The sequence below is a fragment of the Hyla sarda genome, chromosome 1 (genome assembly GCF_029499605.1).
Source record: "Hyla sarda isolate aHylSar1 chromosome 1, aHylSar1.hap1, whole genome shotgun sequence".
NCBI classification, from domain to species: domain Eukaryota; kingdom Metazoa; phylum Chordata; class Amphibia; order Anura; family Hylidae; genus Hyla; species Hyla sarda.
This window is the reverse complement of record NC_079189.1, coordinates 295,018,506-295,044,618: the sequence shown is the minus strand read 5'-3', so window position 1 is coordinate 295,044,618 and position 26,113 is coordinate 295,018,506. Positions and strand designations below refer to the sequence as shown.

General features: G+C 46.7%; 1 long non-coding RNA gene across 3 annotated transcripts in view; it reads right to left on the bottom strand.

The window, feature by feature from the left end:
• LOC130267778 (uncharacterized) overlaps nt 1–24,737 on the bottom strand; it is a 112,250-nt gene extending 87,513 nt beyond the window's left edge. Inside the window, exon 1 of one of the 3 annotated variants that reach the window (XR_008843277.1) lies at nt 24,431–24,737. This is a non-coding gene — a long non-coding RNA (uncharacterized LOC130267778). Of the gene's footprint in view, nt 1–12,482; nt 12,530–18,582; nt 18,634–24,430 lie in introns of those variants that run through there. The other 2 variants (XR_008843278.1, XR_008843280.1) reach the window with 2 other exon arrangements.
• Between the last annotated feature and the right edge of the window lie 1,376 nt (nt 24,738–26,113).

The following is a 26,113-nucleotide window of genomic DNA, read 5'->3' as shown; positions in this document are numbered from 1 at the left end:
TCACGGAAGAGGGTGTTACAATCTCAAATTACAAACAAACTTTGTAATAGATAAAAACATAAACATGTATTTAACATTTCTTCACGGCAAAATAAGACAGCATCAAATAAAGACGTTCATTTCCAGTCTATCATTGAGTCCTGGGTTACCTAATGCATTAGTCTTTAGAATCCAGATCCCTTCTCTAGGACTGGTCCAAAATACATCAGGAATATTGCATGAATATGATGCGGGCTGTAATCAAGAAGAATGAGAGAGTATGCCCAGGTAATGGCTGATTTAATGAAGGTAAAACTGGAATTCAGGGTTCGAGTTACCGATACTCTTTTTTTCTGCTTTTACTCAAAAGTTGGAGTGAAAATTTAACCATACTCCAAGCAAACCTCAAAGACAGTAAGAGGGACAAATTTCCAATAGACAAGTCTGATTATGATCTGGACAAAGTTTTCTCCTTTTCTAAGGGTCCAGGAAAACGGCGCCCCCAATGGAGAAATAAAAATAAGAAAAAGGTACGTAAACCATGGACTCTGGACCACGGACTCTGAGTCCAGTGGGTCTGAAGAAAGAAACAGTAAACGCCCCCCTAAAGAGAACATTGAGAACATGGGAAAATCTTCAGAAGGCCAAAATGCCTCCCCTTTAGGAGCCATACGAGGAGGGGAGGGTCTAGGTCAAGGAGGAGAAAAAAGTGGAGGCCAGAAACGCAAGTCGGTCACCTGGAAGGCTTAGACACTGCATCCATTAGTACAGGAAATACAGACCTGGACCTTAAAATTATCAATCTGTCAAATTATGCATTGGACAATGATACTCAGTCACTTCTCTCAAAAGGTTTACATTTTTGTCTGGTCGAGGAGTTCGACCAGACCACTTTTGAGATTGATCTTTTTCGAGCAGTGAGAAAGATGAACCTCAAAAAATTATTTGCAAATAAAGAGGTTAAAGAGAAGAACAGAGCAGAGGGAGAAGTCCCGGTCAGCATAGGACCTTTATGTTTCAGTGCATTAAGTGATGCTCCACAGGCAGAATTAGATTGTCTTTATTCTATGATAGATCTTCTTCAAGACAGCCAAGAGGAAGATAGGAGCTATGATATTGAGGATTTTTTTTGAGGGCCCTGAATTTACAGGAGGAGCTCTTTCCACATTCTGCCCGCCTCTGGCAGCGGGCAGTAATTTGGACCTTTTACAAAGAAAGGTGCTCGAAGAGGTAAAAGCTTTATGTCATCCAAAAGATACAGACAAACTCTCGAGAGGGGAAAGATCCGCCCTCGACAGGTTAAGGAAAAGGGACGACATTGTTGTGAAAAAATCCGACAAGGGGGGGGGGAATATAGTGCTCATGAATAGGGAATGCCAAGAGGCAGTTAAATAATCCCCTTCACTATCAGAAATTAGCCAGTAACCCCCTTGTGTCGGAATTAACAACAAGCTGCAGACACTTTTGAGATCCTATGTCGAGAGAGGCACCATTTCAAAGAGATTGGCCTAAAAAATGCTCCTAAAAAAAACCTAGAGAGGCGGTTTGGTATTTCCTTCCCAAGGTGCACAAAACGTTGGAGTCCCCACCCGGGCGACCAATTGTCTCCGGGGTAGGGACTCCAACGGAACCCCTCTCTCAGTATATTGATTGGTGTCCTTCACTAAGGCTGGAATTTCTGAGAGAAGGGGATGGAGCAACCAATGATCTTCGGGAACTTCAGAATCTCTCTGTTCCCTCCCAATGCATTCTGGTATCAATTGACATTGAGAGCCTCTACACCAGTATCCCACAGGATAAGGGTGTAGAGGCCATCAGGGGGTTTCCGGGGGGCTCTGAAAAAAGCCCCAATTTCACAAATTTTGTGTGCGATTCTCTGAAATTAAAAACTCTCATGTAATGCTTTTCAATTTAATGGCGATTGGTATACCCAAATAGGAGGTGTGGCCATGGGGACACCGGTGGCTTGCACCCTAGCGAACCTTTATGTGGCCCTTCTAGAGAAGAAGTTTACTTTCTCTGAGAAGAATACATTTATTGCATCTATGGCTTGTTATTACAGATTTGTGGACAACATTTTCATTGCTTGGACAGGCACGTCTGCCCTGAACGATGAAAATGATCTTAACCTAAAATTCACATGGAAAATTGGAGGGTCCCAGCTCGAATTCCTGGATGTAAAAGTAATGCTGTCCCAGGGGGAATTTATTACTCAGGGATATCGGAAACCTACGGCCTGCAACTCCCTCTTGCACTACGAAAGCTATCATCCGTTGCACGTAAAAAAAAGCAGTCCCCTATGGACAACTACTCAGGCTGAGAAGAATCAACAGCCGACAGGAGGATTTCGTTGTGCAAGCAAGGGAGTTGCAGGACAGACTAAAACAAAGGGGTTACCCTATAAAAGATTTAAAGGAAGAAAAAAAAGTTGGTTGTCAAAACATACGTTAAAGGGGACGTTTAAATGTGGCAGCTGTAACTGGTGTGAGTACTGTTGTACAGATAAGTTTGTCTCCCTGGGAGGCATTGAAGTACCACGAAGGGATTTTGTATGTTCTCGGACAAAAAACGTGGTCTACGCCATTCGCTGTACTTGCCACAGATTTTATATCAGGTGTACTACCCGTGCCCTAAACGTTAGATTTCGGGAACATATTAATTCCCTTAAAACAGGAAAAGGTTCCCCGAGGTTCATACAGCACGTTAAGGAAGCGCATAATAGTGATCCTAAAACTCTGCGTTTCCTAGGAGTGGAAAGAGTTAACACAGCGAGTGGCGAAGACACGTACTAATTTGTTAAAAAGAGAAGGGATCTGGATTCTAAAGACTAATGCATTAGGTAACCCAGGACTCAATGATAGCATCAAATAAAGACGTTCATTTCCAGTCTGTCTTATTTTGCCGTGAAGAAATGTTAAATACTAAATAATAAATGTTTGTTATGTTTTTATCTATACTCTCAGAGTTACACAGTTTGTTTGTAATTTGAGATTGCAACACCCTCTTCCGTGACGTGGGTGGAGAATGTGTACTTACCTGAACCCAGGTGCCGGAAGAGGCTGGTCTGACGAAACACTGCTTGTTCAATGCGAAAGCAGCTGTTAACATAACCGTCCACGGGACCCTGGCGCCCCGCTGTTTGATGTCTATGCACCGCACCGTCTAAGGAATAAAGCTACCACTTGCAAGTCTCCTAAACCATGAGTGCTCCCTCTGTTTCTGTTCTTATCTTGCTGGATATAATAGCATCATACACTGCATCCTGTAACTATAATAGCATCATACACTGCATCCTGTAACTATAATAGCATCATACACTGCATCCTGTAAATATAATTGTCAGGATCCGGACTGGTATGCAGGAAGGGCACGGGAGTGGATCCTCTGTGTCAGTGAGGCGATGGCGTGGGCCATACCAGGGGAACGGAATCTAAGAGGTTACTGGTTTTCACCAGAGCCCACCGCAAAGCGGGATGGACTTGCTGCAGCAGGTAACCCCCCAGGTCGTTCCACCCGGTAGCGACTCAACCTCACTGACAGCTGAGACTGGCGCGGTACACAAGGACAGGACAAGGCGAGTTCAGACGTAGCAGAAGGTCAAGGCAGGCGGCAAGGTTCGTAGTCAGGAGCAACGGCAAGGGGGCTGGATACACAGGCTTGGGAACACACAGAAACGCTTTCTCAGGGCACAAGGCAACAAGATCCGGCGAGGACAGGAAGGGGAATTAAATAGTGTAGGGAGTGATTGGAACTGATTGGGCCAGGCACCAATTAATGGTGCACTGGCGCTTTAAATCTGAGAGACCCGGCGCACGCGCGCGCCCTAGAGAGCCGGGACTGAGCAGGAGGATGGGGCAGGTGAGAGGACCGGGATGCGACCCGCGGGCAGGCACGTCCCGCCGCCCGGATAGCATCCCCGCCGGGGGACACAGAGCAGCGCTCCCGGTCAGCGAGTCTGACCGGGGTGCTGCAAGCTAGAACAGGACGCTGCGAGCACTCCAGGGGAGGAGCGGGACCCGGAGCGCTCTGCATTACAATAATAGCATTATACACTGCATCCTGTAACTATAATAGAATTATACACTGTATCCTGTGAATATAATAGCATTTTACACTGTATTCTGTGAATATAATAGCATTATACACTGCATCCTGTAAATATAAATAGCTAGAGATGAGCGAATTGAAGTTGACGAACCCGAATTCGTTACGAATTTCATGAAAAGTTCGATTTGCGACGAATACGAATATCGCCGCAATTCTATCGCACGAATCGCTTTATTAAACAGCGTTCCAGGCTATTGGAGACCTAAGATGGCGGATCCACATGTGAGTACATGGGGCAGGGGATTATGGGAGGGCGGGAAACAGCGGCTGGAATGAAGGTAGGCGGGCTGACCCTGAACCACATGTGAGATGCAGCCTATCGGTGTTCACTGACCCCTGTGATGTCACAGCCCCTATATAATCGGCGGCCATCTTGCCCCTCTTCATTTCATCTACGCACTCATATTGAGAGGACGGGACTGCGTGTGTGTGTGTGTGTGTGTGTGTGTGTGAATAGCTCATACCACAGCGTTACACTGCAACTGCTAGTCACATCAGCATTAGGGAAAGACAGGAGTGCAGAGTGCTGTGCTGTTACACTGAGAAGGATCATTGATTGCTAAACCTCCTATTCACGTTATTGAGCATTGCAGCAGAGAGGGGCAGATAGCTGTCAGCTGCCTCATACAGATCTCCAAGCTGCCTGAACTTTCTGAAGCATCTTATCTCCTCATTGTTCAGCCCAATTGAGTTTATTTTTATTTGCTCCACAAAACTTCTGCTGATCAGAATTGTGTGACAGAGTGCAATTTATGGTTTAATCCTTGGATTTTTTTTTTGTGGTGCTGCATTCTTGGGTCCTGCTGCTGTTCAGAAATAAGTCATATTAGTGTGGACTTTAGTGCCTTTTTTAGCATTTTTCACCTGTTACTCTGTCTCTGTGCTAAATTCAGTGTTATACCACACGTTATGCACCTGCCAGTGTATTAAAGTAAAAAAAAGTTTTTCCTGAGTACAAATACGCTTTTCCAGTGGCCTTATCATTGCAAAGGGCCTATATACAAGCAAATAGTGTACCATATACTACCTTTTTTTCTGTCTCTGTGCTAAATTCAGTGTTATACCACACGTTATGCACCTGCCAGTGTATTAAAGAAAAAAAAAAGTTTTTCCTGCGTACAAATACGCTTAACAGTGCGCTCATCATTGCAAAGGGCATACATACAACCAAGTAGTGTACTATTTAGTACCTTTATTTCTGTCTCTGTGCTAAATTTAGTGCTATTCCACAAATTAGTATACACCTGCTGGTGTAATAAAAAAATTAAAAAAAGTTTTTTCTGCGTAGAAATACGCATACCAGTGCGCTCATCATTGCAAAGGGCATACATACAAGAAAGGAGTGTACTATTTAGTAACTGTTATTCTGTCTAGGGCCTATATACTTTGAAAGAACAGCCGTAAGTAATCGCCTGCTGCTGTTCTATACCCTCATAAACGCACTAAGTATGTCAGGCAGGGAAGTGCCAGGACGTGCACAGAGAAGGGGCAGAGGCCTACATACATCAGGCAGAGTTGGCAGCAGACTTGGGGCGAGTGGCAGCAGGAGTCACAGCAATAGGCCTGAGCTCCCGTTAACACCCAGCGGTCGTGTCGTCGACCCATCTCTCCTCGTCAATTGGTTTGCACACTCATCCCCATCATCACAAGCGACATCTGACAACCCCAGTCAAGAGTCGGTGGGTTCCTCAGACACAACCCTCAGTTGGCATGGCCCGGGAGCAGTCCCCGTAATCCCATTGCCTTTGTCCTATGCTGTTCCCTCTCCCAAAGTAGTATCTCATGCTTTGGGTTCATCTCCACTATTTAGTGAGGACGATGTAATAGAGGACAGTCAGCATCTAATGGGCAGCCAAGAATGTGAGGAGACATGCGTCCCTTGCTCTACAAGGCGGGCAAGTATTGATGCGGAGAGTGACGCGGGAGGCGGTGTTTCAATAGTTCAGGGTCCTGAGGCAGACACTGTTGTTGGACACGAGGAGGACATCAGTGACGTGCACACATCTTTTGATGATGATGAAGCCGATCGCAATTGGGAGCCGGGTGCAGAAGCCGGGGGGGCGGGGGCGGCGGCGGCGGCGGCAGCGGCAGCAGCAGCAGCAATCATCAATCATCAATCAGGAGAAGAGATTTGCTCTTTGTGTATGAGGCAGCAAGGCGGTAGCACGGTTGGCAATCAGCGTTGTGGTGGCAGTAGTGGAAATTCAGGAGCCAAACGTGCCAGGAAGAGACCACCTGCTGCGCGGCAAGCTACCACTCAGGGAGGTAGTGGAACAGGGTTCCTGGAGACGGCGCCAATAGCAGTGAAATAGTGCGAACTGCGGGTGTGAAAATCAGCTACTCTGCGGTGTGGTTGTTCTTCATAAAGAATCCGGAGGACCTTAGCATAGTCACATGCAAAATCTGTGGGCAGAAAGTGAAGCGTGGCCAGGGTCCCAATCTCGGCACCACGGCCCTGCGTCAACACATGATTCGCCACCATAAAGCGGCCTGGGATAACCGTGGCTCTGAGGTAGTGGTCCAGCCTGCCGCATCACCCAGTGGCCATCCGCTCCCTCAGTCATCCAGCCAAGGCTCCACCACCTCAGCCGAAGGGAGCATTGTGTCAAACCCTCCTTCTTGCGCTCCTGCTTCTTCCGCCCGTAGTCAGCCATTCCGCCAACAATCGATCGGCGAAGCCATGTCCAAGAGACAACAGTATGCGCCCACTCATCCAACGGCGCAGAAGTTGAATGTGCTCCTGTCCAAGTTGCTGGTGTTGCAGTCCCTCCCTTTCCAACTGGTGGACTCTGCAGCTTTCATGGAATTGATAGCTTGTGCCGAGCCGAGGTGGAGAGTCCCAAGCCATCATTTCTTTGCGAAGAAGGCAGTACCAGCCCTGCATAAGTTTGTACAAGAGAAGGTGGGCCAGTCCTTGAGCCTGTTGGTGTGTTCAAAAGTGCACGGCAGCGCCGACGTGTGGAGCTGTAACTACGGGCAGGGACAATACATGTCTTTTACGGCCCACTGGGTAAATGTTGTTCCTGCACAGCCACAACAGCAACTTGGACAGGTCACACCATTTCCTCCTCCTCGCTCTGGCTCCCAGGCAGTTGGTCCTTTTACTGTGTGCGCCTTTTCCTCCCACGTGTCCTCGGCTTCCACTGCACGTCCAAATCTCGGTGCCCCTTCATTGTACCACGTGTGTAGGGCACAGCGGTGTCAAGCCGTCCTTCACATGGTTTGCCTTGGCGAACGGAGTCACACATGGGAGGAACTGCTAAAGTTCATTAGGGAAGAAATCAGAGTTTGGCTTACTCCACAAAATCTGGAAACGGGAACCATGGTGACCGACAATGGGAAGAACATTGTGGCCGCGCTGCGACAAGGAAGTGTGAACCATTCGCCCTGCATGGCACACGTGTTGAATCTGGTTGTCAAGAAGTTCATCAAATCTTCACCCCATTTGCAAGACGTCCTGACAATGTCAAGGAAACTGTGCATGCACTTCAGCCACTCGTACACTGCCAAGCACACTTTGCTTGAGCTGCAGCATCAGAACGGTATCCCACAACATAGTCTCATTTGTGACGTTGCCACACGTTGGAACTCCACCCTCCATATGTTGGACAGACTATACGAACAAAGAAAAGCCATCACGGATTTTTTGATGATACAAGCAGATAGGAGTACTACCCTGTGTAACTTCAATGTAAACGAGTGGCAGCTCTTACGTGACACCTGCCGTTTGCTGAGGCCCTTTGAGGAAGCCACATTTTTTGTTAGTCGGTCGAATTACGCCATGAACGACGTAATTCCACTCCTACATTTACTCCAAAAAATGATTGAAAACATGGCTGGTCACGGCAATGGAGACGTTGCGCCTACATCAGAAGGCTACAGGAGTCCTGTGAGGGATGAACTGGAGGAGGATGATGAGGGGCAGAGAGGAGCACAGTTTACGGTGGATGAGATGGCCGGTGTTTCTGGTCATTGGACAGGAGAGGAGGAGCAGGAGCAGCCAGAGGAGCTGGAGGGTTATTACGAGGGAGGCGAGACAGAGGACCCAGACACACTGTGGCAGTATGCAGTGGAGATGGAGGCAGGTAGTCCCAGCGAGTCACTGTCACAAATGGCACGATGCATTGTCAAAATTAGTCAGCGCGATGACTTCTGGATCTCCACCTTATTAGACCCTCGCTACCGGCCCAGAATGGGGGCCTTTTTTTACACCCACTGAGAGGGAGGACAAACTGACCTACTTCAGGGAGCTTCTACGTAGTCGGTTGGCCGATGCTTATCGGCCACATGGTCCATCCACTTGCAGGTCTGACTCGGGGGCCCTTTGCGCTCACCTTCCACTGCCACGGCTGCTGGGGAGGGGTGGCAGGAGCAGTACCGGCTCAATCAGCAGCAGCCTGAGTCTACAGTCGCATAGTGAAGCTACTCATCAGCAGCAGGTGGACATGGAGCAGGACCTGAACCAGCAGGTGGTGGGTTACCTCGACATGACCCTGCCAACAACCATTGAAGATCCGCTGGACTTCTGGGCAGCCAAACTCGATTTATGGCCGCAACTAGCGGAGTTTGCCCTGGAAAAGCTGTCCTGCCCGGCCAGTAGTGTGCCATCAGAGCGGGTGTTTAGTGCGGCCGGGGCCATAGTCACCTTAAGGCGAACTCGTCTGTCCACTAAATATGTGGAGAGACTGACGTTTGTCAAGATGAATCAGGGATGTATCAGCCAGGATTTCCAGCCATCAATGACAGATGGGTCTGAGTAGATTAACCATGCTCCTACAACAAAATTTTCTCTATTGTGGTTGGTTATGAAACCCTCTGGGGCAGACCTTGGCATTGTATGGCCCGCTTGCCACATACGGCCCTTTGATTGGCTCTGACCGGCCCGTGCTGATTGGGGGATCTGTGCTACCTACTCTGGGGGACATCTATGCTGCCTACTCTGGGGGACATCTATGCTGCCTAATACGGGGAAAACTGATGCTTCTGGCCTTGGGCCTATAATTTTTTGAAGTTTAGCAGTAGCTAAATACATGCTTAAAGCAAATGTCAACATTGATCTTTAAATGTAAGGGGTTATGAAACCCTCTTGGGTACTGCGAATAAATTGGGTACTTTGGATAGGGGATAAGATGTCTAGGGGCGGAATACCTCTTTAAGAGAATGGCGGTGCATACAGTGTATTTTTTTGACACTCACCAGGGGCGCACGCAAGATTTTCTCATAGGTTGGGTGGAGATTTATCAAAACCTGTGCAGAGAGTTGCTGAGTTGCCCATAGCAACCAGATTGATTCATTTTTCAGAGGCCTTTTTAAAAATAAAATAAGTTATCTGCTTGGTTGCTATGGGCAACTTAGCACCTGTTCCTCTGGACAGGTTTTGATAAATCTCCCCCAAAATAATACCTCCACACCAGGTCGACATATTACTCCTGCTAATTCCTTCATACTGTCCCCCATCCCCATAGCAAACATATGCTGCTCTGGACAGTTCCTAAAACGGACAGAGGTGTCAGCAGAGAGCACTGTGGACAGACAGAAAATAAATCCAAAAAGTAAAGAATTTCCTTTGTAATATTCAGCAGCTAATAAGTACTGGAAGGATTAAGATTTTTTAATAGAAGTAACTTTTTGGCACCAGTTGATTTTTTTTGCCACAGTGCCCCCCCCCCCCCCCCCCCCCATTTCAGCTAAATTTGCAAATGCGACTCCTTCTCTTCTGAGCATTGTAGTGCGCCCGCCTTGCACTTGACATCCACACATGAGGTATTTACTACTCAGAAGAGATGGGGTTACAAATTTTTGGGGGCATTTTCTCCTATAACCCCTTGAAAAAAAAAATATTTGGTGGAAAAAACAGCATTTTAGTGAAAAAAAAAAATATTTACACACAAATTTAATGAAAAGTCGTCAAACACCTGTAGGGTGTTAAGACTCACTGGACCACTTGTTACGTTCCTTTAGGGGTGTTGTTTCTTAAATAGTATGCCATGTGTTTTTTTTTTTTTTGCTGTTCTGGATCCATAGGGGCTTCTTAAATGTGACATGCCCCTATGGTGCCCCTTCCCTTCTGAGCCCTCTACTGCGCATAGACATACACATTAGGTATTTCCTTACTCGAGAGAAATTGGGTTACAACTTTTAGGAAGATTTCTCTCCTTTTACCCCTTCTAAAAATTCAAAAACTGGGTCTACAAGAACATGAGAGTGTAAAAAAATGAAGATTTTGAATTTTCTCCTTCAATTTGCTGCTATTCCTGTGAAACACCTAAAGGGTTAACAACATTTTTGAATGTAATTTTGAATACTTTTAGGGGTGCAGTTGTTATAATGGGGTCATTTATGGGGCATTTCTAATATAAAGGCCTTCAAATCCACTTCAAAACTAAACTGGTCCCAGAAAAGTTTCGATTTTGTAAATTTGGTGAAAAAATGGAAAATTGCTGCTGAACTTTGAAGCCCTCTGATGTCTTCCAAAAGTAAAATCATGTCAACTTTATGATGCATAGGACATAGCACTGATCAGTGTTATCTGTATTCTTCTGCTCTGGTCTGCTTTTTAACAGACCAGAGCAGAAGACCCCTGGAGACGGACAGAGGTAAGTGAGGGGACCTCCGTTCGCCATTGTGGATAATCTGATCCCGCGGCAGCACGATCGCGGATGTCTGCCATTACCGGTGGGTCCCTGGCTGCTGATAGCAGCCGGGACCTGCCGCTCATGACGGCGCATGGTGGAGCGTAAATGTACGAAATGGTGCGTTAAGTACCACCGCACCATGACGTACATTTACGTCAATCATCATTAACCCCTTAAGGACCTTTTGAAAATCATAACCCTTTCAATTTACCACCTAAAAATCCATATTATGGCTTATTTTTTGCGTTGCCAATTCTACTTTGCAGTGACATTAGTCATTTTACCCAAAAATGCACGGCGAAACGGAAAAAAAAATCATTGTGCGACAAAATCGAACAAAAAATGCCATTTTGTAATTTTGGGGGCTTCCGTTTCTACGCAGTGCATATTTCGGTAAAAATTACACCTTATCATTCTGTAGGTCCATACGGTTAAAATGATACCCTACTTACATAGGTTTGATTTTGTCGCACTTCTGGAAAAAATCATAACTACATGCAGGAAAATTTATACGTTTAAAAATGTCATCTTCTGACCCCTATAACTTTTTTATTTTTCAACCTACAGGGCGGTATGAGGACTCATTTTTTGCGCCGTGATCTGAAGTTTTTATCGGTATGATTTTTGTTTTGATCTGACTTTTTGATCACTTTTTATTCATTTTTTAATGGTATAAAAAGTGACCAAAAATGCGCTTTTTTTGACTTTGGATTTTTTTTGCGCGTACGACATTGACCGTATGGTTTAATTAATTATATATTTTTATAGTTCTGACATTTACGCAAGCGGCGATACTACATGTTTGTTTATTTTTATTTTTTACACTTTTTTTTATGGGAAAAGGGGGGTGATTCAAACTTTTATTAGGGAAGGGGTTAAATGACCTTTATTAACACTTTTTGTTACATTTTTTTTGCAGTGTTATAGGTCCCATAGGGACCTATAACACTGCACACACTGATCTTTTACACAGATCACAGGCGTGTATTAACACGCCTGTGATCAGTGTTATCGGCGCTCGACTGCTCCTGCCTGGATCTCAGGCACGGAGCAGTCATTCGGCGATCGGACACCGAGGAGGCAGGTAAGGGCCCTCCCGGTGTCCTGTCAGCTGTTCGGGACGCCGCGATTTCACCGCGGCGGTCCCGAACAGCCCGACTGAGCAGCCCGGTCACTTTCACTTTAGAAGTGGCGGTCAGCTTTGACCGCCGCTTCTAAAGGGTTAATACCGCACATCGACGCGATCGGCGATGTGTGGTATTAGCCGCGGGTCCCAGCCATTGATGAGCGCCGGGACCGACGCGATATGATGCGGGATCGCGGCGCGATCCCGCTTCATATCGCGGGATTCGGCGCAGGGCGTAAATATACGTCCTGCGTCATTAAGGGGTTAAAGGGTTAAGGCCAAAATGGACTGTGTCCTTAAAGGGGTTATCCACCATAAGGTTATTTTAGTTTGTACCTGCCAGACAGTATTGGACATGCTTAGGAAGGATCTGCACCTGTCTTGGGACTAAATGGCTATATTGTGAGATTACCATAACACTGTGACTAGCTTTTTGTGAACTGGTATTTCCTGTAAAATTTTCTTTTTTTGACTACAAATAATTCAATTTTCCTCCCTTCCCCACATAGCCACCCCACCCATTGAAACATGAATGAGCTTCATCCATTCAAAAGACCTGTGGTTTTCAATCAGGGTGCCTACAGCTGTTGCATTTGTTGCAGATTGATCTCCCTCCCACCAAGTGATTGCTCTACCTTTTGATGCAGACAGGCCCCCTGGTCATCAGCTGACTAGTGAGCTCAGGTCTCCGCCGCATTGCAACCTGTGAAAAATTTGAGACATTCATTTTGTATGCTGTTAAAAATAAATATTGGGGTGAAAATCACATAAGATTTGTGAGAAAACAGTCACACACAGATACAGACACTATATTATGAACTACACTAACTTTACAGCCCCTGTAGCATAGTCAAATAAAAAAAAATAAAAAAATTCCTGGAATACCCCTTTAACCCCTTAAGGACCAAGCCATTTTACACCTTAGGACCCGGCCATTTTTTGCACATCTGACCACTGTCACTTTAAACATTAATAACTCTAGAATGCTTTTACTTATCATTCTGATTCCGAGACTGTTTTTTCGTGACATATTCTACTTTAACATAGTGGTAACATTTTTTGCTAACTTGCATCCTTTCTTGGTGAAAAATCCCAAAATTTGATGAAAAATTTGAAAATTTTGCATTTTTCTAACTTTGAAGCTCTCTGCTTGTAAGGAAAATGGATATTCCAAATACATTTTTTTAAATTCACATATACAATATGTCTACTTTATGTTTGCATCATAAAATTGACATGTTTTTACTTTTGGAACACACCAGAGGGCTTCAAAGTTCAGCAGCAATTTTCCAATTTTTCACAAAATTTCCAAAATCACAATTTTTCAGGGACCAGTTCAGGTTTGAAGTGGATTTGAAGGGTCTTCATCTTAGAAATACCCACAAATGACCCCATTATAAAAACTGCACCCCCCAAAGTATTCAAAATGACATTCAGTCAGCATTTTAACCCTTTAGGTGTTTCACAGGAATAGCAGCAAAGTGAAGGAGAAAATCACAATCTTCATTTTTTACACTCGCATGTTCTTGTAGACCCAATTTTTGAATTTTTACAAGGGGTAAAAGGAGAAAATGTATACTTCTATTTGTAGCCCAATTTCTCTCGAGTAAGCACATACCTCATCTGTCTATGTAAAGTGTTCGGCGGGCACAGAAGAGGGCTCAGAAGGGAAGGAGTGACAAGGGGATTTTGGAGAGTACGTTTTTCTGAAATGGTTTTTGGGGGGCATGTTGCATTTAGGAAGCCCCTATGGTGCCAGAACAGGAAAAAAACCCACATGGCATACCATTTTGGAAACTAGACCCCTTGAGGAACGTAACAAGGAATAAAGTGAGCCTTGATACCCCACAGGTGTTTCACGACTTTTGCATATAAATTTGTTTTTTTTTAAATTCAATAAAATGTGTGTTTCCCCCCAAATTTCTGCAAGGGTTAATAGCAGAAAATCCCCCCCAAAATATGTAACCCGATCTCTTCTGAGTATGGAGGTACCCCATAAGTTGACCTGAAGTGCACTACGGGCGAACTACAATGCTCAGAAGAGAAGGAGTCATATTTGGCTTTTTGAGAGCAAATTTTGCTCTGGGGCATGTCGCATTTAGGAAGCCCCTATGGTGCCAGAACAGCAAACTAACCCCCACATGGCATACCATTTTCGTAACAAGGGGTACAGTGAGCATTTACCCCCCACTGGTGTCTGTCAGATCTTTGGAACAGTGGGCTGTACAAAATTTTTAATTTCACAGCCCACTGTTCCAAAGATCTGTCAGACACCAGTGGGGTGTAAATTCTCACTGCACCCCTCATTACATTCCATGAGGGGTGTAGTTTCCAAAATGGGGTCACATGTGGGGTTTTGTTTTTTTTGCGTTTGTCAAAACCGCTGTAACAATCAGCCACCCCTGTGCAAATCACCTCAAATGTACATGGCGCACTCTCCCTTCTGGGCCTTACTGTGCGCCCCCAGAGCACTTTGCGCCCACATATGGGGTATCTCCATAGTCGGGAGAAATTGCATTACAAATTTTGGGGGGGGCTTTTTTCCCCCTTTACCTCTTGTCAAAATGAAAAATATAGGGCAACACCAGCATGTTAGTGTAAAAAATTTATTTTTTTACACTAACATGCTGGTGTAGACCCCAACTTCACCTTTTCATAAGGGGTGGAAGGAGAAAAAGCCCCCCAAAATTTGTAAGGCAATTTCTCCCGAGTATGGCGATACCCCATATGTGACCCTAAACTGTTGCCTTGAAATACGACAGGGCTCCAAAGTGAGAGCGCCATGTGCATTTGAGGCCTGAATTAGGGATTTGCATAGGGGTGGACATAGGGGTATTCTACGCCAGTGATTCCCAAACAGGGTGCCTCCAGCTATTGCAAAACTCCCAGCATGCTTGGACAGTCAACGGCTGTCCAGCAATACTGGGAGTTGTTGTTTTGCAACAGCTGGAGGCTCCATTTTGAAAACAGTGGCGTACCAGACGTTTTTCATTTTTATTGGGGAGGGGAGGGGGGCTGTGTAGGGGTATGTGTATATGTAGTGTTTTTTACTTTTTATTTTATTTTGTGTTAGTGTAGTGTAGTGTTTTTAGGGTACAGTCACACGGGCGGGGGATTACAGCGAGTTTCCCGCTGCGAGTTTGAGCTGCCGCGCAAAATTTGCTGCATCGCAAACTTGCAGCCTGATACTCCCTGTAAGCCCCTGCCCATTTAAATATACCCTGTACATTCACAGGGGGGGGGGGGGGGGGCCCTCCAGCTGTTGCAAAACTACAGCTCCCAGCATGCACAGTCTATCAGTGCATGCTGGTAGTTATAGTTTTGCAACAGCTGGAGGCACACGGGTTGGGAAACACTGAGTTAGGAAACAGAATGTTTCCCAACCAGTGTGCCTCCAGTTGTTGAAAAACCACTACTCCCAAACATTCTCAGGCATGCTGGAAGTAGTAGTTCAGCAACATCTTTAGAGCCAGATGTTGCCGAACTACAACTCCCAGCATGCTTGGAGTTGTAGTTTGCAACATCTGGAGGACTACAGTTTGCAGACCACTAATACAGTGGTTCCCAATCTGTGCCCTTCCAGATGTTGCAAAACTACAACTCCCAGTATGCCAAAACTGTCCAGGCATGCTGGGAGTTGTAGTTCTGCAACATCTGAAGGGCCAGATGTTACAGAACTACAACTCACAGTATGCCTGGACAGTAAGGGAATGCTGAGGATTTGTAGTTTTGCAACATCTGGAAGGGCACAGTGGTCCCAAAACTGCGGACCTCCAGATGTTGCAAATCTGCAACTCCCAGCATGCCCAGATGCCAAGGGCTGTTTGAGCATGCTGGGAGTTGTAGCATACAGGGTCCCAATACAGTAATGCATGTTGCTTTACGGCGACGTGCATTGCTGTAAAGGGCCCGACCGCGGCTGAAGATCCACTCACCTGTTGCCGCCGCCATCGCCGGGATCCGGGTCTTCAGGGACGAGGTAAGTACCGGGGTCGGGCACAAGCACTCCCCCGTCCCCCGCCGCGTCCTCCGGTCTTCCTCCCGTCCTGTTCGGAGTTCAAGGGGCCGGGCAGGGCGGGAGGAAATAACCCCCCCCCCCTGCGATTGGTCGGTAAACTAACCGACGGATCGCAGGGCATAGGAGGAGGTGGCAGGCTTGCCACCTCGCTCCTATACTTTAGCATGGTCCTGGCTGTCTGTGAAAGCCGGGATCATGCAAAATTACCTGGTGGTCGGGTCCCAGAGACCCGATCAGCCCGGTATCGCCGCAGATCGCAAGGCCTACATGGCCCCCCTCGGCGTTTGCCCTGGATCCCTGCAGAAGGATTTCAGCAGGGATCCGCTTCCGATATCCGCCGGGTGAGCGGCGGAAACCAGGAAAAGGCCATGACGTATGCATACGTCATGGGTCCTTAACATCTTAAGGACCGGGGGGTTTTCCGTTTTTGCATTTTCGTTTTTTTGCTCCTTGCCTTTAAAAAATCATAACTCTTTCAGTTTTGCACCTAAAAATCCATATTATGGCTTATTTTTTGCGCCACCAATTCTAATTTGTAATGACGTCAGTCATTGTGCCCAAAAATCTACGGTGAAATGGAAAAAAAAAATCATTGTGAGACAAATTTGAAAAAAAAACGCCATTTTTTAAATTTTGGGGGCTTCCGTTTCTACGTAGTACATTTTTCGGTAAAAATGACACCTGATATTTATTCTGTAGGTCCATACGATTAAAATGATACCCTACTTATATAGGTTTGATTTTGTCGTACTTCGGGAAAAAAATCATAACTTCATGCAGGAAAATGTATACGTTTAAAATTGTCATCTTCTGACCCCTATAACTTTTTTATTTTTCCGTGTATGGGGCGGTATGAGGGCTCATTTTTTGCGCCGTGATCTGAAGTTTTTAGCGTTACCATTTTTGCATTGATAGGGCTTTTTATTCATTTTTTCATGATATAAAAAGTGACCAAAAATGCACTATTTTGGACTTTGGAATTTTTTTGCGCGCACGCCATTGACCGTGCGGTTTAATTAACGATATATTTTTTATAATTTGGACATTTCCGCACGCGGCGATACCATATATGTTTATTTTTATTTACACTTTTTTTTTATGGGAAAAGGGGGGTGATTCAAACTTTTAATAGGGAAGGGGTTAAATGATGTTTATTCACTTATTTTTTCATTTTTTTTTTTTGCTGTGTTATAGCTCCCATAGGGACATATAACACTGCACACACTGATCTTTATCATTGATCACTGGTTTCTCATAGGAAACCAGTGATCGATTATTCTGCCGCATGACTGCTCATGCCTGGATCTCAGGCACTGAGCAGTCATTCGGCGATCGGACAGCGAGGAGGCAGGTAGGGGCCCTCCCGCTGTCCTGTAAGCTGTTCGGGATGCCGCGATTTCGCCGCGGCTATCCCGAACAGCCCACTGAGCTAGCCGGCATGCTTTTGGTTTCAATTTAGGACACGGCGTTCAACTTTGAACGCCGCGTCTAAAGGGTTAATAGCGCGTGGCACAGCGATCAATGCCACGCGCTATTAGCCACGGGTCCCGGCCGGGCCCGACCCGCTATGACGCCGTAGCCCCGTGTTATAGATCGGGAGTGGACACATGACGTTCCAGTACGTCATGTGTCCTTAAGGGGTTAAGACCCAGGGTGTGATGACGTATGCATACGTCATGGGTCCTTAAGGGGTTGAAGTCAGAGGAAGTAGGGTTTTTGGGCAGGGACATTACACGGTTTTAGATGCAGAAATCAATGCATTTTCCTTGTCCAAAACAGCGTCTCTTTTTGCCCCATGTGAACATAACCTAATCTGACAATATTCAGACCTGTGTTGGAAGTTCTGGGGCAGAAGTTTCACTGTGTGAACTGAGCACCTCAAAACCCATTGAAATCAATGGGAATGTGGTAAATCCAGATAGAATTCCTTGTAAATATTCAACATGGATTCTCCATAGTGTGAACAGGACCGAAGGAGGAGTCTGTGCTGCAGGGAACTAGTTTTATTTGGCCCAAAATATGCCTCAAATCACATAGCAAAATATGAAAGTAATTTTTTGGTTGTAAATTGGATGTGTCTGTGTCGCTTTTGGTCCAAAAGATAGTGGGGGAGATTTAGCAAAACCTGCGCAGAGGAAGAGTGAAGCAGTTGCCCATAGCAACAAATCAGATCGCTTCATTCATTTTTAAAGAGGCCTGGGAAAAATGAAAGATGCAATCTGATAGGTTGCTATGGGCGACTGCACCACTCTTCCTCTAGACATTTTTTCATAAATCTCCCCAGTAATACCACAGCCTTACTTTACTCCATATTAAGACAGAAATGATCTGCAGTGTGCTCAGTAAGGGTTAAAGAAAATCAGCAAGGGCAGGAAGGGGAGTCATCTCAGTCTTTTAAGCAAGCTGGATAGCAAAACAGACCGTGCAAGTCCAATGAATAAAAAAAACAATAAAATTAAATAATACAAACTGCTTAAACATTGACTCCTTTCTGCCATTGAAATTAATGGCATCCGCTGCCCTGTATACGGCAGCATCCATTTCAGCAGGATGCCAATGATTACGTATAACAAGAGGTGGTAACGCAGTGTAAACCTAGCCTTATTGCCGGTATCAGTGACACAGATGGACCTAGAAAACACTATTAGGGGAGGCAGAATGATTTGTGAAAGCACAAAACACATGGAAACAACACCCACCCAGCCACCTCAACTCACTCAGTCTCCTCTCAGATCTGCTTCCTCTCCTTTCCATCTTGACTCCACCTAGGAAAAGGAGCTTAATAAGTCCAGCACCCCCTGCAGCCTGGCCCCAAAACAACAGCACCCTGGGGGAGATTTATCAAAACCTATCCCGAAAAATAGCAACCAATCATATTGCTTCTTTCATTTTTAAAGAGGCCTGGGAAAAATTAGCTTGTGGGTTCGAATCCCCTGATGTCTCTGCTACATCGGTTAAATGCAGTCATCATGGGTTTGAACCCCATGGTAGGAGACTGAGGAAATGGCATTGCCTGTATTTTCCCAGTCAAATGTATATGAACCAGTGGATGTCAGTGATCTAAGGAGTGTGAACCAGTTGGTGGCTGGTTCTTGTCCCCCCACTTTTTTTTTTTTATGTAAATTTTGTCAAACCACAAAGAGATCGTAAAGGGATACTCCGGTGGAAAGCAAATTTTTTAAAATCAACTGGTGCAAAAAAGAATAACAGCTGCCATCACCTTCTATCACTCCAATTTGGTCTCAGGGGCTTTACAGGAATCTAACTCACAACCTCTGCACTCCAAGGTGGGTGCTCTAACCACTAAGCTGTGAGACTCAAACTCTACACCCCTCTGTCACCCATGTACACTCCTCCACGTTCCACTGTCACCAATGTACACCCCTCTAATACCAATGTACACTCCTCTACACCCCTCTGTCACCTATATACACTCTTCTACATCCATCTGTCACCCCTCTACACCCCTCTCTCACCCATGTACACCTCTCTATCACCCCATACACCCCTCTGTCACCCATGTACACTTTTCTACACCCTTCTGTCACCCATGTACACTCATCTTCCACTCATGTGCACTCTTCTACATCTCTCTGCCACCCATGTACACTCCTCTACACCCCTTTATCACCCATGTACACCCCTCTACACCCCTCTGTTACCCATGTACACTCCTCTACTCTCCAATGTCACCCATGTACACTCCTCTACACCCATGTGTCACCCATATACACTTTTCTACACCCATCTGTCACCCATCTACACCCCTCTGTCACCCATGTACATCTCTCTATCACTCCCGTACACCATTCTACACCCCTCTGTCACCTATGTACACTCATCTACCACTCATGTACACTCCTCTACACCCCTCTGCCACTCAGGTACACTCCTCTACACCACTCTGTCACCCATATACACTCCTGTACACCCCTCTGCCACTCATGTACACTCCTCTACAACCCTCTGTCACGGTGTACACCCCTCTAATACCAATATACACTCCTCTACACCCCTCTGTCACCCATGTACACTCCTCTACACCCCAACACCCCTCTGTGATCCATGTACCCCCTCTATCACCCCCTACACCCCCTGTCACCCATGTACACTCCTCTACATCCCTCTGTCTCCCATGTACACTCTTCTACACCCCTCTGTAACCCATGAACACCCTTCTGTCACCCATGTACACCCCTCTACACTACTTTCTTACCCATGTCCACTCCTCCATGCTCCTCTATCACCAATGTACACTACTCTGCACCCCTCTATCACCCATGTGCACCCCTCTACACCCATCTGTTTCCCATGTACACTCCTCTACACCCCTCTGTCACCCATACACACTCTTCTACACCCATCTGTCACCCCCAACACCCCTTCTGTCACCCATGTACACTCCTCTACACCCCTTTGCCAGCCATGTACACACCTGCGTTTCCATGTACACTCCTCTGTTACCGATGTACACTCCTCTACGCTCCTCTGTCACCCATGTACACTCCTCCACTCTCCACTGTCACCAATGTACACTCCTCTACACCCCTCTGTCAACTATGTACGCTCTTCTACATCCATCTGTCACCCCTCTACGCCCCTCTCTCACCCATGTACACCTCCCTATCACCCCCTAAACCCCTCTGCCACCCATGTACACTAAGCTACACCCCTTTATCACCCATGTGCACCCCTCTACACCCCTCAGTTACCCATGTACACTCCTCTATGCTCCAATGTCACCCATGTACACTCCTCTACACCCATGTGTCACCCATATACACTCTTTTACACCCATTTGTCACCCCTCTACACTCCTCTGTCACCCATGTACACCTCTCTATCACTCCCGTACACTATTCTACACCCCTCTGTCACCTATGTACACTCATCTACCACTCATGTACACTCCTCTACACCCCTCTGCCACTCATGTACACTCCTCTACACCCCTCTGTCACCCATGTACACTCCTGTACACCCCTCTGCCACTCATGTACACTCCTCTACAACCCTCTGTTACTCAAGTACACTTCTCTATGCCCCTCTGTTATCCATGTGTCACCCTTGTACATTCCTCTACACCCCTTTGTTACCCATGTTCACTCCTCTACGCTTCAATGTCAGCCATGTACACTCCTCTACATCCCCTCTGTAACCCATGAACATCCCTCTACACCCCTCTGTTACCCATGTACACTCCTATATGCTCCTCTGTCACCCATGTACATTCCTCTACACCTTCTGTAACCCATGAACATCCCTCTACACCCCTCTGTTACCCATGTACACTCCCTTATGCTCCTCTGTCACCCATGTACACTCCTCTACACCCCTCTGTCACCAATGTACACCCCTCTAATACCAATATACACTCCTCTACACCCCTCTGTTATCCATGTACACTCCTCTACTGTACTCTGTCACCCATGTACACTCCTCTACACCCCAACACCCATCTGTCACCCATGTACACCCCTCTAATACCAATATACACTCCTCTACACCCCCTGTCATCCATGTACACTCCTCTACATCCCTCTGTCTCCCATGTACATTCCTGTACACCCCTCTGTCACCCATGAACACCATTCTGTCACCCATGTACACCCCTCTACACCCCTTTCTTACCCATGTATACTCCTCTATGCTCCTCTATGACCAATGTACACTACTCTGCACCCCTCTGTCACTCATGTACACCCCTCTACACCCATCTGTTTCCCATGTACACTCCTCTACGCTGCTCTGTCACCCATGTACACTCCACTACACCCCTAACACCCCGCTGTCACCCATGTACGCCTTCCTGTCACCCATGTACACCCCTCTGTCACCCATGTACACCCCTCTACACCCATCTGTTTCCTATGTACACTCCTCTACACCCCTCTGTCACCCATACACACTCTTCTACACCCCTTTGCCAGCCATGTACACACCTGTGTTTCCATGTACACTCCTCTACACTCCTCTGTTACCGATGTATACTCCTCTACGCTCCTCTGTCACCCATGTACACTCCTCCACGCTCCACTGTCACCAATGTACACTCCTCTACACCCCTCTTTCACCTATGTACGCTCTTCTACATCCATCTGTCACCCCTCTACACCCCTCTCTCACCCATGTACACCTCTCTATCACCCCCTAAACCCCTATGCCACCATGTACACTCAGCTACACCCCTTTATCACCCATGTAAACCCCTCTACCCCTCTTTTACACCCATTTGTCACCCCTCTACACCCCTCTGTCATCCATGTACACCTCTCTATCACTCCTGTACACTATTCTACACCCCTCTGTCACCCATGTACACTCATCTACCACTCATGTACACTCCTCTACACCCCTCTGCCACTCATGTACACTCCTCTACACCCCTCTGTCACCGATGTACACCCCTCTAATACCAATATACACTCCTCTACACCCCTCTGTTATCCATGTACACTCCTCTACTGTACTCTGTCACCCATGTACACTCCTCTACACCCCAACACCCCTCTGTCACCCATGTACCCCCCTATATCACCCCCTACACCCCCTGTCATCCATGTACATTCCTCTACATCCCTCTGTCTCCCATGCACACTCCTGTACACCCCTCTGTCACCCATGAACACCATTCTGTCGCCCATATACACCCCTCTACACCCCTTTCTTACCCATGTATACTCCTCTATGCTCCTCTATCACCAATGTATACTACTCTGCACCCCTCTGTCACTCATGTACACCCCTCTACAACCATCTGTTTCCCCATGTACACTCCTCTACGCTCCTCTGTCACCCATGTACACTCCACTACACCCCTAACACCCCGCTGTCACCCATGTACGCCCTCCTGTCACCCATGTTCACCCCTCTGTCACCCATGTACACCCTTCTTCACCCATCTGTTTCCTATGTACACTCCTCTACACCCCTCTGTCACCGATACACACTCTTCTACACCCATCTGTCACCTCCTACACCCTTTCTGTCACCCATGTACACTCCTCTACACCCCTTTGCCAGCCATGTACACACCTGTGTTTCCATGTACACTCCTCTACACTCCTCTGTTACCGATGTACACTCCTCTACGCTCCTCTGTCGCCCATGTACACTCCTCCACGCTCCACTGTCACCAATGAACACTCCTCTACACCCCTCTGTCACCTATGTACACTCTTCTACATCCATCTGTCACCCCCCTACACCCCTCTCTCACCCATGTACACCTCTCTATCACCCCCTACACCCCTCTGTCACCCATGTACACTCTTCTACACCCTTCTGTCACCCATGTACACTCATCTTCCACTCATGTACACTCCTCTACACCACTCTGCCACCCATGGACACTCCTCTACACCCCTCTATCACCCATGTACACCCCTCTATACCCCTCTGTTACCCATGTACACTCCTATACACTCCTCTGTCACCCATGTACACTTGATTACACCCCCAACATCCCGCTGTCACCCATATACACCCCTCTGTCACCCCCTACGCCCTCCTGTCACCCATGTACACTCCACTCTCACCCATGTACACTCCTCTCTCACCCATGTACACTACTCTACACCCCTCTGTCACATGTACACTTCTTTACACCCCGCTATCACCTATGCACACTCTTCTACACCAAATTGTCACCCCTTTTCACCCCTGTCACCCATGTACACTCCTCTACACCCCACTGTCACCCATGTACACCCAGCTATAACCCATGTATACTCCTCTACTTCCCTCTGCCACCCGTGTACACTCCTCTACACCCCTTTGCCACCCATGTACACATATGTGTTACCCATGTACACTCCTCTATACTCCTCTGGTACCAATGTAAACTCCTCTACGCTCCTCTGTCACCCATGTACAATGCTCTACGCTCCCCTGCCACCCATGTACACCCCTCTACACCCCTCTGTTACCCATGTACACTCCTCTATGCTTCTCTGTCACCCATGTACACTCCTCTACGTTTCTCTGTCACCCATGTACACTCCTCTAAACCCCCAACTTCTCTCTGTCACCCATGTACACACTTCTATCACCCCGTACACCTCCCTGTCATCCATGTACATTCCTCTACACCCCTCTGCCTCCCATGTACACTCCTCTACACCCCTCTGCCACCCATGTACAATCCTCTACACCCCTATGTCACCCATGTACACTCCTGTACACCCCTCTGCCACCCGTGTACACTCCTTCACACCTCATATTGTGCATTGCTGCTTTTCCCCTTTTGTTTTCTTGCTCGTCAACTTTGGTAAGGGTGCCCAGTCTAACATAAACTTGTAAACTCTGCAGTCAGTTTAGTCTATTCTATTAAATATTGAAAAAGGGGATTCCTACAAATAAAAAAACCAGAGAATAAGGATCATACATTTTCCTAATCACTGTACCTGAGATATGGTTGTATTATATAAGAAGCTGTCCATAGACGATATACTTATTAACAACACATATATCTTCATGTAGAAGGGAGAGACTATAACATCTCTGCAGGTCTAGATAGTACATCTAGACTGATTGTTATCAGTAATTAATATAAATATTAATTACCTGTCTCGCGGTTCCTTTTTTGCAGCTGACGAAGGTATATGTCACAGTCACCTCACGGGGCATCAGTCACCAGTAAAAAAAGACACAGATATGATAACATGTTCCTAATACATGCTACAGACGCTTATATATATAACACTTTAGGGCCAGAACTACTTATCTCAGGGATTATGAAACTGCATATGAAAAAGGAACAAAGAAAGATGGAACACATAGGGATCTAGATGATTTTTTTTAACTTAAAATATAATGTATATTTTTAATATTTTTTATTTATTATTTTATCAAATTTTTTTATAATATATATAACAGTTAATCATTTATTCGGAATGTATGCCTTTTAATTTTGAAAAGGGTGGTTGAATTATTTTATTAAATGTTTTACCCCTCTGTCCCTCTGTCACCCCTATTTTATCCCCCTTGTCATCCTTGTCCACCCCCCTGTCACCCCTGTTCACTTTCCCCCATCTCCCATATGCACTGCCCCTTTCTCCCGTGTCCACCCGTCATCCATGTCCACCTTGGCCACCCCTCTGTCACGCCTGCCCATCCCCCTGTCACCCATGTTCAACCCTCCCCTCTGACCACCCCCAGTTTACCCCTCTGTCACCAATGTGCACTGCCTATTCACCCCTCTGTCCCTATGTCACCCCTGTCCAACGCTCTCTGTCACCCCTGTCCACCCTCTGACTCCCTATAACCCCTGTTCACCCCCCTGTCTCCCATATCCACCCACCTGTAATCCATTTGAACCTTGACCTCCCACCTCTCCACCCCTCTGTCACCCCTGTCCAACCCCCTGTCACCAATGTTCACCCCCCATTGTCCACCCCTCTGACCACATCCTTGTCACGAATGTCCACCATGTATTCACCCTTCTGTCCCTTTGTCACCCCTGTCCACTTTTCTGTTATCACCTTGTCACTTCTGTCTACTTGTCACCCTCTACAACCCCCTGTCACCCATGCACACTCCTCTACACCGCTTTGTCACCCATGTAAATCCCTCTACACCCCTCTGTCACCCATTTACACTCCACTACACCCCTAACACCCCGCTGTCACCCATTAACGCCCTCCCGTCACCCATGTACACCCATGTAAACCCCTCTACGCTCCTCTGTCACCCATATACACTCCACTACACCCCTAACACCCCGCTGTCACCCATGTACGCCCTCCTGTCACCCATGTACACTCCACTGTCACCCATCTACACTCTTCTACACCCATCTGTCACCCTTCTACTCTCCGTTGTCACCCATGTACACCACTCTTTCACCACCTACACCCCTCTGTCACCAAGGTCCACCCCTTCTCTGACCACCCACCAATCTATGCCTCTGTCAGCCATGTACACCCCGCTACACCCCTCAGTTACCCATGTACACTCCTCTACGCTCCACTGTCACTTATGTACACTCTTTTACACCCATCTGTCACCCATGTAAACCCCTCTACACCCATCTCTCACCCCTACACCCTTCTGTCACCGCCCTATGACCCCCTGTCACCCATGTAAACCCCTCTACACCCCTCTGCCACCTATGTACTTTCTTCTACACCCCTCTTTCACGCATGAACACCCCTCCAACACCCATGTACAACCCTTTGTCACCCATGTACACTCCTCTAAACCCCTCTGTCACCCATGTACACTCTTCCACACCCATCTGTCACCCTT